The sequence below is a fragment of the Oncorhynchus masou genome, unplaced genomic scaffold (genome assembly GCF_036934945.1).
Source record: "Oncorhynchus masou masou isolate Uvic2021 unplaced genomic scaffold, UVic_Omas_1.1 unplaced_scaffold_6793, whole genome shotgun sequence".
NCBI lineage: Eukaryota > Metazoa > Chordata > Actinopteri > Salmoniformes > Salmonidae > Oncorhynchus > Oncorhynchus masou.
In genome coordinates this window covers 1-15,416 of record NW_027013244.1, presented here as the reverse complement: position 1 = coordinate 15,416, position 15,416 = coordinate 1, and the positions used below count along the sequence as shown (strand labels likewise).

At 45.6% G+C, this 15,416-nt stretch overlaps 1 pseudogene; it reads right to left on the bottom strand.

The window, feature by feature from the left end:
* Positions 1-395: 395 nt before the first annotated feature.
* Positions 396-14,463, bottom strand: LOC135536895 (ceramide synthase 2-like; annotated as a pseudogene).
* Between the last annotated feature and the right edge of the window lie 953 nt (positions 14,464-15,416).

Here is a 15,416-nt window from a genome sequence, read left to right as displayed (position 1 = left end):
TACTGAACTGATTAAATATGACGATGAACAAAAATGAAGGGTTTTTAGTGTTTTTGGTTTTGGTATCTGGTCTTTGTCTCATTGCTGTCTGAGGAGGGTTCCATGTGAAACTGTGCCATCGTCAACATTGTTTTCCTTGAAGATGAGAGGAGTTTGGACGTGGGAAGAAACCACAGGCCAAGAAAAACGGTCTCTTTCTGTGTGAAGTATTTATTTTTTGCCAGCTACATTCCAAATTCTAGAGTCATAAATCTTAATCTAAATGTTTGTCTGCTTGCTGTTGTTTTTCCATATGGGATGGAATCTGTTTTAGGTTGTTCCAGCTTCTCCTATGACCTCGATCCACCACTCCCTGCCTCTGGTGCAGGGCTCTGCCAATCACGACGCGAGCTTGGTCAGTAGACGGTTTTTGATGGCAGACGTCTCAGAGAGATAGTGTCTGAAGCAGCGTTGTTGCCCTCCTTTGTGCCCAGTCCAGAACCGTTGCCGTAACGATAACTGTCCTCCTCTTTTTCCTCTTCAGTCAGACTGCTGTCTTCACCATCCTCCTCATCATCACTTCTTTCATCTCTGGTCATCTGGAGTAGAGAGAGAGAAAGACACAGAGACACACAGAGACACACACAGAGAGACAGAGACAGAGACACAGAGAGACAGAGACAGAGACAGAGAGACACATAGAGACAGAGAGAGAGGGGAGGGGAGAGAGAGAAAGAGAGAGAGAGACACAGAGACAGAGACACACAGAGAGACCGAGAGAGAGACAGAGAGAGAGAGTGAGAGAGAGAGAGAGAGAGAAAGACACAGAGAGACAGAGACAGACGGAGAGAGAGAGAGAGAGAGAGAGAGAGAGAGAGAGAGGGAGAGAAAGAGAGAGAGACACAGAGAGACAGAGACACACACAGAGAGACCGAGAGAGAGACAGAGAGAGAGCGAGAGAGTGAGAGAGAGAGAGAAAGACACAGAGAGACACACAGAGAGACAGAGACAGAGACGGAGAGAGAGAGAGAGAGAGAGAGAGAGAGAGAGAGAGAGAGAGCAAGAGAGCGAGAGAGCGAGAGAGAGAGAATGTACTCTGGACATTCATCGAGATATAATGCCACTTTCTACCTCAGAGACCATCATCATCTCTAACACAGTAGTTCCCATAGTTCTCTCTCTAAAGTGATTATTTGTGATCCAAGAAAATAAAACCAGTGTCTCAAGCCAGTACTCTGTCAAAAAAGAAATCAGCTGTGAACAACCATTTGGAATCACTGCCCTGCATCACAGTTCTGCGAGCCCTCAAATCACTCAGAACAAAAACATTCACCCAAAAGTAGCATTTAAAACCTGGGGCTGCATGTATTGAGCATCTCAGAGCAAGAGTGCTGATCAAGAATGAGTTTAGCCTTTCAGATCACAATGAATACGATAACATGGATAGCTGATCCTAAATCAACACATACTCTGAGACGCTACCTACAGTCCTGAGCTATTTCAACTAACGCACAAACCCAATTGGCAGTCTCCGATCAATCAAAGACACCTGGAGTTTAATCCATATGTAGGTCAGGTCAGTCTTTCAGACTTACCATAATAGACTCTCTATTCTCTTCCTTGAGCTGTCTGACCGCTCTTGAGCCACATTGTGTTTTCCAGAAATATAATTATGTTCGGCACAATGCTAAATCACCAATAATTATGTCCCAATGGCAACCCACTGTTGCCTTTTGACCTTTGGGGGTTGAGTAATTGCCTCTGGCACCTTAGCTGTTTTCTGCCGTTGCCGTAGCTGACAGGGATCAAGCACCTTGCCAAGTCCAACACAATTGCATACACACAAACACACACACACACACAGTTCTAAATGCTCAGTTAGTAAGTCTACATACAGAATGAGAACAATGAAACAATGAAAAAAGGAGCATTGGGTCTTAGGCTAGATTCTAGACCACACTGACAGAGAACAGACACCAGTGGTCAACAGACACTGTAGTCATCTGACAGAGAAAACAGACACTGGGTAGTCATCTGACAGAGAACAGACACCAGTGGTCAACAGACACTGTAGTCATCTGATAGAGAACAGACACTGTAGTCATCTGATAGAGAACAGACACTGTAGTCATCTGACAGAGAACAGACACTGTAGTCATCTGACAGAGAACAGACACTGTAGTCATCTGACAGAGAACAGACACTGTAGTCATCTGACAGAGAACAGACACTGTAGTCATCTGATAGAGAACAGACACTGTAGTCAACTGACAGAGAACAGACACTGTAGTCATCTGACAGAGAACAGACACTGTAGTCATCTGACAGAGAACAGAGACACTGTAGTCATCTGATAGAGAACAGACACTGTAGTCAACTGACAGAGAACAGACACTGTAGTCATCTGACAGAGAACAGACACTGTAGTCATCTGACAGAGAACAGACACTGTAGTCATCTGACAGAGAACAGACACTGCAGTCATCTGACAGAGAACAGACACTGTAGTCAACTGACAGAGAACAGACACTGTAGTCATCTGACAGAGAACAGACACTGGGTAGTCATCTGACAGAGAGAACAGACAATGTAGTCAACTGACAGAGAACAGACACTGTAGTCATCTGACAGAGAACAGACAATGTAGTCATCTGAAAGAGAACAGACACTGTAGTCATCTGACAGAGAACAGACACTGTAGTCATCTGACAGATAACAGACACTGTAGTCAACTGACAGAGAACAGACACTGTAGTCAACTGACAGAGAACAGACACTGTAGTCATCTGATAGAGAACAGACACTGTAGTCATCTGACAGAGAACAGACACTGTAGTCATCTGACAGAGAACAGACACTGTAGTCAACTGGCAGAGAACAGACACTGTAGTCATCTGACAGAGAACAGACACTGTAGTCATCTGACAGAGAACAGACACTAGTCAACTGACAGAGAACAGACACTGTAGTCATCTGACAGAGAACAGACACTGTAGTCATCTGACAGAGAACAGACACTGTAGTCATCTGATAGAGAACAGACACTGTAGTCATCTGACAGAGAACAGACACTGTAGTCAACTGACAGAGAACAGACACTGTAGTCATCTGACAGAGAACAGACACTGTAGTCGTCTGACAGAGAACAGACACTGTAGTCATCTGACAGAGAACAGACACTGTAGTCATCTGACAGAGAACAGACACTGTAGTCATCTGACAGAGAACAGACACTGTAGTCATCTGATAGAGAACAGACACCAGTGGTCAACAGACACTGTAGTCATCTGATAGAGAACAGACACTGTAGTCATCTGATAGAGAACAGACACCAGTGGTCAACAGACACTGTAGTCATCTGATAGAGAACAGACACTGTAGTCATCTGATAGAGAACAGACACTGTAGTCATCTGACAGAGAACAGACACTGTAGTCATCTGACAGAGAACAGACACTGTAGTCAACTGACAGAGAACAGACACTGTAGTCAACTGACAGAGAACAGACACTGTAGTCATCTGACAGATAACAGACACTGTAGTCAACTGACAGAGAACAGACACTGTAGTCATCTGACAGAGAACAGACACTGTAGTCAACTGACAGAGAGCAGACACTGTAGTCATCTGACAGAGAACAGACACTGTAGTCAACTGACAGAGAACAGACACTGTAGTCAACTGACAGAGAACAGACACTGTAGTCATCTGACAGAGAACAGACACTGTAGTCAACTAACAGAGAACAGACACTGTAGTCATCTGACAGAGAACAGACACTGTAGTCAACTGACAGAGAACAGACACTGTAGTCATCTGACAGAGAACAGACACTGTAGTCATCTGATAGAGAACAGACACCAGTGGTCAACAGACACTGTAGTCATCTGACAGAGAACAGACACTGTAGTCAACTGACAGAGAACAGACACTGTAGTCATCTGACAGAGAACAGACACTGTAGTCATCTGACAGAGAACAGACACTGTAGTCAACTGACAGAGAACAGACACTGTAGTCATCTGACAGAGAACAGACACTGTAGTCATCTGACAGAGAACAGACACTGTAGTCATCTGACAGAGAACAGACACTGTAGTCATCTGACAGAGAACAGACACTGTAGTCATCTGACAGAGAACAGACACTGTGTAGTCAACTGACAGAGAACAGACACTGTGTAGTCATCTGACAGAGAACAGACACTGTAGTCATCTGATAGAGAACAGACACCAGTGGTCAACAGACACTGTAGTCATCTGACAGAGAACAGACACTGTAGTCAACTGACAGAGAACAGACACTGTAGTCATCTGACAGAGAACAGACATCTGACAGAAACAGACACTGTAGTCATCTGACAGAGAACAGACACTGTAGTCAACTGACAGAGAACAGACACTGTAGTCATCTGACAGAGAACAGACACTGGTCAACAGACACTGTAGTCATCTGACAGAGAACAGACACTGTAGTCATCTGATAGAGAACAGACACCAGTGGTCAACAGACACTGTAGTCATCTGATAGAGAACAGACACTGTAGTCATCTGACAGAGAACAGACACTGTAGTCAACACCAGACACTGTAGTCAACTGACAGAGAACAGACACTGTAGTCATCTGACAGAGAACAGACACTGTAGTTATCTGACAGAGAACAGACACTGTAGTCATCTGACAGAGAACAGACACTGTAGTCAACTGACAGAGAACAGACACTGTAGTCAACTGACAGAGAACAGACACTGTAGTCAACTGACAGAGAACAGACACTGTAGTCATCTGACAGATAACAGACACTGTAGTCATCTGACAGAGAACAGACACTGACAGAGAACAGACACTGTAGTCATCTGACAGAGAACATACACTGTAGTCAACTGACAGAGAACAGACACTGTAGTCATCTGACAGAGAACAGACACTGTAGTCATCTGACAGAGAACAGACACTGTAGTCAACTGAAAGAGAACAGACACTGTAGTCATCTGACAGAGAACAGACACTGTAGTCATCTGACAGAGAACAGACACTGTAGTCATCTGACAGAGAACAGACACTGTAGTCAACTGACAGAGAACAGACACTGTAGTCATCTGACAGAGAACAGACACTGTAGTCATCTGACAGAGAACAGACACTGTAGTCATCTGACAGAGAACAGACACTGTAGTCAACTGACAGAGAACAGACACTGTAGTCAACTGACAGAGAACAGACACTGTAGTCATCTGACAGAGAACAGACACTGTAGTCATCTGACAGAGAACAGACACCAGTGGTCAACAGACACTGTAGTCATCTGACAGAGAACAGACACTGTAGTCATCTGACAGAGAACAGACACTGTAGTCATCTGACAGAGAACATACACTGGTGTAGCTGTCTGCACCACAGCACCAATCAGAAGCTACTGACCCATAACCCCACATGGACGTGAATGCAGAAGGGCTGAGGTCTCTGTTACACTCCACCCACATCAGACAGCACTACCTTTCAGAGACCACCTGTTGGCTATGCATGATCTAGTCAGGTCAGTCAAGCAGCTGTAGGCTGGGGCTCTATGTGTGTTCAGAGCAATGTTTCCCAGAACTCTCCTATAGTAGGATCCACTCATATCTAACATTTAACATTTTAGTCATTCAGCAACTTTAGTGCATTCATCTTCACATAGCTGGGTGAGACAACCACATATCAAATCAAAATCAAATCACATTGTATTGGTTGAGTAAACAGATTTTGCAGATGTTATTAGGGGTGTAGTGAGATGCTTATGTTCCAGCTCCAGCTGTAGCAGTAATACCTAACAACACAAAACAATACATGCAAACCTAAAAATAATTCAATTAAGAAATATTACAATATAAATATATATGTAAAGGATGGTGTGTAGAGACGGTGGACAGTAAAGTGTGTGCCGCAGTACTAGTACACTTGGTCAACCCTTCATCAACCTCTGGTCAACCCCTTCATCATCCTCTGGTCAACTCATCATCAACCTCTCAGGTCAACCCATCACTCAACCTCTGGTCATCCCCTCATCAACCTCTCTGGTCAACCCATCATCAACCTCTAGTCAACCTTCATCAACCTCTGGTCAACCTCATCAACCTCTGGTCAACTCATCATCAACCTCTGGTCAACCCTTCATCAACCTCTGGTCAACCCATCATCAACCTCTGGTCAAACCCTCATCAACCTCTCTGGTCAACCCATCATCAACCTCTCTGGTCAACCCATCATCAACCGCTGGTCAACCCTTCATCAACCTCTGGTCAACCCTCATCAACCTCTGGTCAACTCATCATCAACCTCTGGTCAACTCATCATCAACCTCTGGTCATCCCCTCATCAACCTCTCTGGTCAACCCCTCATCAACCTCTGGTCAACTCATCATCAACATCTGGTCAACTCATCATCAACCTCTGGTCAACCCTTCATCATCCCCTAGTCAACCCCTCATCAACCTCTCTGGTCAACCCATCATCAACCTCTTGTCAACTCATCATCAACCTCTGGCCAACCCTTTATCAACCTCTGGTCAACCCTGGTTAACCCTTCATCAACCTCTGGTCAACCCTTCATCAACCTCTGGTCAACCCTTCATCAACCTCTGGTCAACCCTTTCTCAACCTCTGGTCAACCCTTCATCAATCTCTGGTCAACCCTTCATCAACCTCTGGTCAACCCTTCATCAACCTCTGGTCAACCCTTCATCAATCTCTGGTCAACCCTTCATCAACCTCTGGTCAACCCTTCATCAACCTCTGGTCAACCCATCATCAATCTCTGGTCAACTCATCATCAAGTCGGTATTCTGTCAGTTTGTACCATCACAGTCGTAGCAAGATCATGTTCTGTCAAGTCAGTGCTAGTAGGAAAATACTTTAAAATACTTGATTCATTTAAGGTACTATTTGAAGAGGTAGGTTTCAGGTGTTTTCAGAAGATAGCCAGGGACTCTGCTGTCCTAGTTTAGGCGCAGGTTGGTTCCACTAATAAACAGGAGAGAGAAGAGCATTGACGAGGCTGGGAGTGGTTATTCCACTTATTTGTCTTGTCTAGAAACCAGCAAACCTAATTCCAACTAATCAAGAATGTGATGACTAGTTGACCAGATGAAACAGGTATGCTTGTCCTGGTGTAGATCAGAGGAAGACCACCTGTTGATGCAGGAGAACGTTAGACCCAGAGAGCGCTTTGGGGACCCCTGGTTTGGAGTGTCAGACTGCTAAGTGATTCAGGCCTGCTTGAAGGGGTGACGCTTGTGACCATGTGATGGCTGTCATAAAGGGAACGGTGAAGAGGAAAAGAAAGAGTGAAATAAACCACTGCCAAAAACATGACTCACTTCTAAGGCCGAAGAGAACTTCTTGACCATGCGCAGGATGAGGTAGGCCCAGAAGATGTGCAGGGAACAGGAGGATCACCAGCATGGCGTTGAAGAAGTAGTAACCAAAGAACGGGGGGTACTGGAGTGTGGGGCACACCCACGTACAGTGGATCAGCCTGAAATGACGTAACCAATACAGACAATGATGCTGAGGATGGTCATGCATTTTATTTTGCAACATGCTACAACCCTAAGTGCTAAAATATACATTTATATGATCCAGACTACTAGATATGATAAGCTCTGTTAAACATTTGCACTTGTCCTGGGTGGGGTTCATAGTGTGCTGGAACGTGAGAAAACAACGCCAAGCAGAGGCTATGTTAACCAGTAAGAATTCAATAGGATTATTTTTGCTTTTCATGCCTCCTAAACACAAGCCTTTGTGAAGGAAAATAATTATACATTTTTTTATAGGGATTTTTCATTATTGAAATAAGCAGGTAAATACTATGTAATTATCTGTACAAAAATGATAGCTAAGAAAACGGTAGCTGTCAATTGGTAAGCAATGTCCATGAGAGAAAGGGGACATTGTTCAGCTTTTCAGCTTTCGTGCTCATTCAATGTTACTCTAATTCAGGAAAGATTAACCAGTTGCGGAAAACATTGGGTCGTATTCAATAGGCACCAGACTGAAACAGGAAGGGGAAACTTGAGCCAGACTAAAAGAAACATTCGTTTTCATTTTTGGGGCTGACTACAGAGCTGGAAAAATATAGAATTCAAATATGTGGGGAAAACGAAACGTTTGTTTTCGCTTTCAGTTGCATAACCTTTTTCTACGGTGTACACTAATGAAATACTAACCCTGGTTTACTTTCTCTGCAGAGAACAGAACATGATGTTTTAATTTCTGCAAAGTTCAACGTCTCTTTGTTTTACTCTTTCAGAGTGAAATGAGATGGTTGATTGTTTCTCACAGAAGAGGTAGACAGAACATAATTCAATAAATATTGGCTTCTGTATCACTGAGCGCTCATGAGACAAAGACATCCCCTGACAATCACTCCTCCTGGTGCCAAGGTGAAAAACAATAGAGAGAGAGAGACACACACGCACACACACGCGCGCACACACACGCGCACACACACACACACACACACACACAGCTAGGTCTGGCCAAAGGCCTTACCAGAATGGGAAGATGATCAGTCGGGTAACCATGAACACTATGGCAAACACCACAAAGAGACTGTTGCAGGTTCTTCCCATTTGGCGTAGTTAAACAACTTGGCAGACTGGGGTAGGAGGAGAAGAGAAAAAAACACACAGTGAGTCTCCCCTCTACCAGAAACACACGGCACAGCTCACTCTATGGGGTTGTTCTATATGCAACCCATTTCTCTTCAGTGCATCATTGAAAGAGCTGATGGAGCCCTATGTTTACTGAATGGGCCATTTGGGACGTAACCTCGTTGCTCTGGACAAAAGTGTCTGCTACTTTAATACTTCAGTGGCTCAGTGGTCTAAGGCACGCATCGCAGTGATAGCTGTGCCACCAGAGATTTTGGGTTCGGGTCCAAGCTCTGTCGCAGCCGTCGCGAACCGGAGACCCGCGTGCGGCGCACAATTGGCCTGCGGCCGTGCGGGTTAGGGAGGCTTGGAGGGCAGGGATGTCTTTGTCCCATCGGGCACTAGCAACTCCTGTGGCGGGCGCAGCGCACGCTGACACGGTGGCCAGGTACAGTGTTCCTCCGACACACTGGGTGCGGCTGGCTTCCGGGTGAATGTTCATTGTGTCAAGAAGCAGTGTAGCTGGTTGGGTTGTGTTTAGGTGGACCCATGGCTCGACCACCTCTCCCGAGTCCATACGGGAGTTTCAGTGATGAGACAAGACTTTATCTACCAATTGGATACCACATATTTGGGAGATAAAGGGGTAAAATAAAAATATATAAATTTTAAAAAGTGTCTGCCACACACACACAGAACACACCACACACTACACACCACACAGAACACACCACACACTACACACTACACACCACACACTACACACCACACACTACACACCACACAGAACACACCACACACTACACACCACACAGAACACACCACACACTACACACTACACACCACACACTACACACCACACACTACACACCACACAGAACACACCACACACTACACACTACACACCACACACTACACACCACACAGAACACACCACACAGAACACACCACACACTACACACTACACACCACACACCACAAACCACACAGAACACACCACACACCACACACCACACAGAACAAACCACACACTACACACCACACACTACACACCACACACCACACAGAACACAACACACACTACACACCACACACCACACACCACACAGAACAAACCACACACTACACACCACACACTACACACCACACACCACACAGAACACACCACACACTACACACCACACAGAACACACCACACACCACACAGAACACACCACACACTACACACACCACACACCACACAGAACACACCACACAGAACACACCACACACCACACACTACACACCACACACCACACAGAACACACCACACACCACACACCACACACCACACACCACACAGAAAACACCACACACTACACACCACACACTACACACACCACACCACACACTACACACCACACACACACCACACACCACACACCACACAGAACACACCACACACCACACACACACACCACACAGAACACACCACACACACACACACACACAGAACACACCACACGCCACACAGAACACACCACACGCCACACACCACACACCACACAGAACACACCACACACCACACACCACACGCCACACACCACACACTACACACAGACACCACAGCAGCACTCAGCAGCACGTCGGAGGCATCGTGGATGAGCATCACCAGGGTTCCTATACGGATGTAGTTGACACACCAAGAGAAGGACAGCAGCGTCAGTGGCCAAATGTGGTGCATGATCTGTTCCAAAGTCCTAGGAGAGACAACACAACAAACATCTTCACCTGTCGCTGTGGCTTCTGTTGCTACTGTTCTTATTCTACTACGTGTCCTCAAAATCACTTGATAGTGTAACATGCATAACTAAGCAGGCAGATGGACAATGTGAGGCAGGTTGGAACAACTAATATAGTGGAAAAGATCATTAACTGTAATTGCTTGTGAGTAGCCAACTGCAATTTACTTTGATAAAAATTTCTCATACTTTCTACTTTTTCTCTCCATAAGATATTTAATGCGCTGGCCTGTCAGAGGTGACAGGCAGGCCACTATCTAATTAGGACTGCAGTAGGTAACTAATGTGAGATAGCAGAGCTTCTCAGTTAAACGGGCCAGAGAGAGGAAGATAATGCAGGTGTATGGGACAGAAAGCAGAGCTTGAGAAAAGCCCATAGGGGTTGGCAGGGACTGGGATCCCCGACTCTCACCTTCCTCTTGACATCAAAAGTGACTCTGAAGAGAAGCGAACCATAGAAGCTCATCTCCAGGATGTAGTACCAGTACTGAGAATCCAGCATAGTCTATAGAGAGAGAGAGACAGAGAGAGAGAGTGAGAGAGAGAGAGAGAGAGAGAGAGAGAGAGGTGTGTAGAGAGAGAGAGAGAGAGACAGACAGAGAGAGAGAGAGAGAGAGAGGTGTAGAGAGAGAGAGAGAGAGGGGTGTGTAGAGAGAGAGACAGAGAGAGAGACAGAGAGAGAGAGAGAGGTGTGTAGAGAGAGAGAGAGAGAGAGAGAGAGAGAGAGAGAGAGGGTGTGTAGAGAGAGAGAGGGGTGTGTAGAGAGAGAGAGAGAGACAGAGAGAGAGAGAGAGAGAGAGAGGTGTGTAGAGAGAGTGAGAGAGAAAGAGAGAGAGTAAAACCAGTAACAGGTAACATAATCTTACAGTGCCATGAATGAATCACATTCCAACAGAACAGACTCAAAACAAAGAGCTCTCCAAATCCCTTCTCCTATGCCTGAGTTTTTGCGTCTGAAATGGCACCGTATTCACTATACAGTGCAAAGGCAATGCTCTCCTTTCCAGCTACCCGGATAAAGCACAAAATAAACTTCAGTTAGTGCTAAAAAACAGCTGCTGGAATCTTGACTAGAACCCAAAAATGTGATCATATTACTCCAGTGGTAGCCTCTTATACTGGCTTCCTATCAAGGCAAGGGCTGATTTCAAGGTTTTACTGCTAACCTACAAAGCATTATGTGGACTTGCTCCTACCTTTCTTTCTGATTTGGTCCTGCCGTTCATACCTACACGTACGCTGCGATCACAAGACCCCTCGGGTTCGTGCTGGGGGGAGATATTCGTGGGCTATACTCTGCCTTTTCTCAGTAGTAAGTTGGTGGTTGAAGATATCCCTCTAGTGGTGTGGGGGCTGTGCTTTGGCAAAATGGGTGGGGTTATATCCTGCTTGGTTGGCCCTGTCCGGAGGTATAGTCGGATGGGCCCACAGGGTCTCCCGTCCTCTCATGTCTCAGCCGCCAGTAATTATGCTGCAGTAGTTTGTGTCGGGGGGCTAGGGTCAGTCTGTTATATCTGGAGTATTTCTCTGTCCTATCCGGTGTCTTGTGTGAATTTAAGATCTCTTTCTCTCGGAGGACCTGAGCCCCAGGACCATGCTCCTGCACCATCTGGCCTGATGACTCCTTGCTGTCCCCACCACCTGGCCGCTGCTGCTCCAGTTTCAACTGTTCTGCCTGCGGCTATGGAACCCTGACCTGTTCACCGGACGGCTGCCTTGTCCAGGACCTGCTGTTTTCTGTACCGCACCTGCTGTCTCTATCTCTGAATGCCTGCCATGAAAAGCCAACTGACGCAACTGTTGCACCTCTAATAAATCCACGTTGATTTCTTATTATTATTATTTGATGTTCTGTTGTACCCCCACCCGGCACCCGACTGGTCATGCCTCAGAGCCTGGTTCCTCTCTAGGTTTCTTCCTATGGTTCCTGCCTTACTAGGAAGTTGATCCTAGCTACTGTGCTTCACATCTGCATTGCTTGCTGTTTGGGGTTTTAGGGCTGGAGTTTCTGTATAGAGACATTGTGACATCGGCTGATGTAAAAGGGGCTTTTATAAATACATTTGATTCATTGAATTTGATTGATACATACGGCACCAGAGCTACATGGTGTTTTACACTACAGTTGGTATTTACTGAGCAACTACATGGTTAAAATTGCAATTGCATAATATTAGTCTATCTAATACCACTTTTTACTTTTGGGGGATTCATCAAAATTAGCCCTACTAAGCAGGCCAATGTTGATACCAAGTAGTTACCAATTGTGTTGAATTTAGTTGCAAATACGATCACATAAAACACATCCAAAATCTCGAACAAACTATGCCTTCATCCCAAAATGGCACTCTAGTCCTGATGTAGGCATCTGCTTGACCATGGCCAATAGGGAGGCGCCATCTGGGACGTGACCTGCTTTAAACCCCAAGCAACATTGTTAGGTGTGGAGCCTGATCAAACATAATCCTATTGTCTCCGTCTAGTCTGGGTGACATCATCATTCCTCTGATTAGAACCTGGCACCCAGTAAAGGCTGAACAGCAGTCTAAGCCACACATTCCCCCACTTGTTAAAGATACATTTGAAAACAGTCTCACTACTAAATATGGACCTGTGTATTTTGGACCTGAGATTCAGTATTATCGACGAGCTTTATATGTTTTATGTGTGACTCAGAAATCTGGACATGGTTAGAAAACGTTAGCCAGGCTGCGCCTGTTCAAGAATGACATGTTGTTTTTCTTCCTGGTTGGTTATACTAGTGTTGAGACACGTGAGAAGAGGAAGGGGAGTGTGAGAGCTCTTCAAAATCACCCTGGTAAATGACCAGTAGTGCTGAGCGATTAGACAAAACAATGTAACAACTAATTGGTCAACGTCAGTTCAATGATTTGATTTTTTTCTGTGAGGTCAATGTGCAGTTTCTCTAGAGAGAAATCAGATCAAGCCTGAACTGTGCGATGTAGTAGGGCGGCCACTACCATCATGGCACTGTTATTCACTGTTTTATTCTGTGTTGTCTCAGCATTCAATCCACATAATGCCTACAGAAACCAAAAATCCTGATCATTTTATTAATAATCGAACTGACCTCAAAAAGCACTAATTGCTCAGTACTAGAATACACACACACACACACACACATACACACACCCACACACACACACACACATACATACACACCTGTTTTGGAAATCCATTCCACACTTCCCTCGTATCATAAAACCATTCTTTCTGAAATACAAAACAAAAGGAGAAACATGCAGTGAAATCTTTAAAGAACATTACAGGACAATCTCATCATGATGCTTTCAATTTCAACTGGCATTGCCCTCGCGGCCTTCAGACACTTGCTGAAGCCATCACCGTCAAATTCCCATAGAGCTCATCTCTCTGTCCTCTCCTCCCCTCTTCCCTTTATCCGCCTCACCCCTCCTTCACTTCAGGGCAGAAGGACTGAAAAGAAGTTCTCCATTTCAGCTCAGCTCAGATAATATTTTTATCCAGCAATTGAGTCTTCCATTTTGACCTCCTCCCTGCTTTTACCCGGGACAACCTGTTAAAGTTCTACTTTGAGGATGTTAATTTGACGTGTATAACATATCATAGTGTTAGGAATGTGTATTTGCTGTGTGTTTTGGTGGTACTGAATGTAATAGAGTTAAGACACAGGACCCTCACTCCACATCTTGAAATCTCTTCACACGCACTGAATTGCTATCTTGTAAAGATGTTTGTGAAGCAGAGGATCACTAGAGTCACTACTCACATCATACAGGGACACAACTCCTCCAATTAACGCCAACAGATAGAACACAAACCTCCAACTGTAAAACAGAGACAGAGACCGAGACAGACAAGGGACAATAATATAAGAAGAAGAAAAACACTACTGAGTGAAAGGTGAAAATGTGGAATAAGCATACTCTCACACACAACACACAGTTTACCTAGCCTCTCTGAACTTCTTCAGTACTCCGGGACGATCCTGGTTTCTTCTCTTTCTGAACCAGCGCTCCACCTGCCTAACGCACCAGCCGCTCTTCTTAGACAGACCATCTATAACTGCCTGGGAGGGGAGGGGGAGGGAGGGAGGGAGGGAGGGAGGGAGGGAGGGAGGGAGGGAGGGAGGGAGGGAGGGAGGGAGACAGACAGACAGACAGACAGACAGACAGACAGACAGACAGACAGACAGACAGACAGACAGACAGACAGACAGACAGACAGACAGACAGACAGACAGACAGACAGACAGACAGACAGACAGACAGACAGAGTTCAGAACCAAGTGTGTTTGATTAGCGCCAGCTGCCAGCTAAACAGGACTACTAACCCTTATGCTAAGTCGACTTCAATACATTGGGGTAAATCAGATGTCACCAAATTCACTTTAGTAGAGCAAATTTGTCCCCACTAGCTGGCTACTTGTTTCATTTCGCTGGCTACTTGAGATTTCGGTAAGATACTGGACCATGAGCAAAATAACCATCAGGGTATTTAGATCTGAGAGAGAGGTCTCGTGGTTTGAGGTTTCACTCATCCCTTCAAAGACTGTCTAGACCGTCTGATGATATGCACACACTATTTGTTGTCTTTGGTATGACTAGTGACCAGTGATCAAACCCCCAACCTTCCAATCACAGGGCTGACACTCTAACCACATGGCCAATGAGTTGGTCAGAGCATCAGCATCCTCCAACCAGGATTTCAGGAGTGTCAGATAGGCAGGGTGCCAGATGGCAGGGTTTGACCAGGGTGCCAGATGGCAGGGTTTGACCAGAGTGACAGATGGGCAGGGTTTGACCAGAGTGACAGATGGGCAGGGTTTGACCAGAGTGACAGATGGGCAGGGTTTGACCAGAGTGACAGATGGGCAGGGTTTGACCAGGGTGACAGATGGGCAGGGTTTGACCAGAGTGACAGATGGGCAGGGTTTGACCAGAGTGACAGATGGGCAGGGTTTGACCAGGGTGACAGATGGGCAGGGTTTGACCAGAGTGACAGATGGGCAGGGTTTGACCA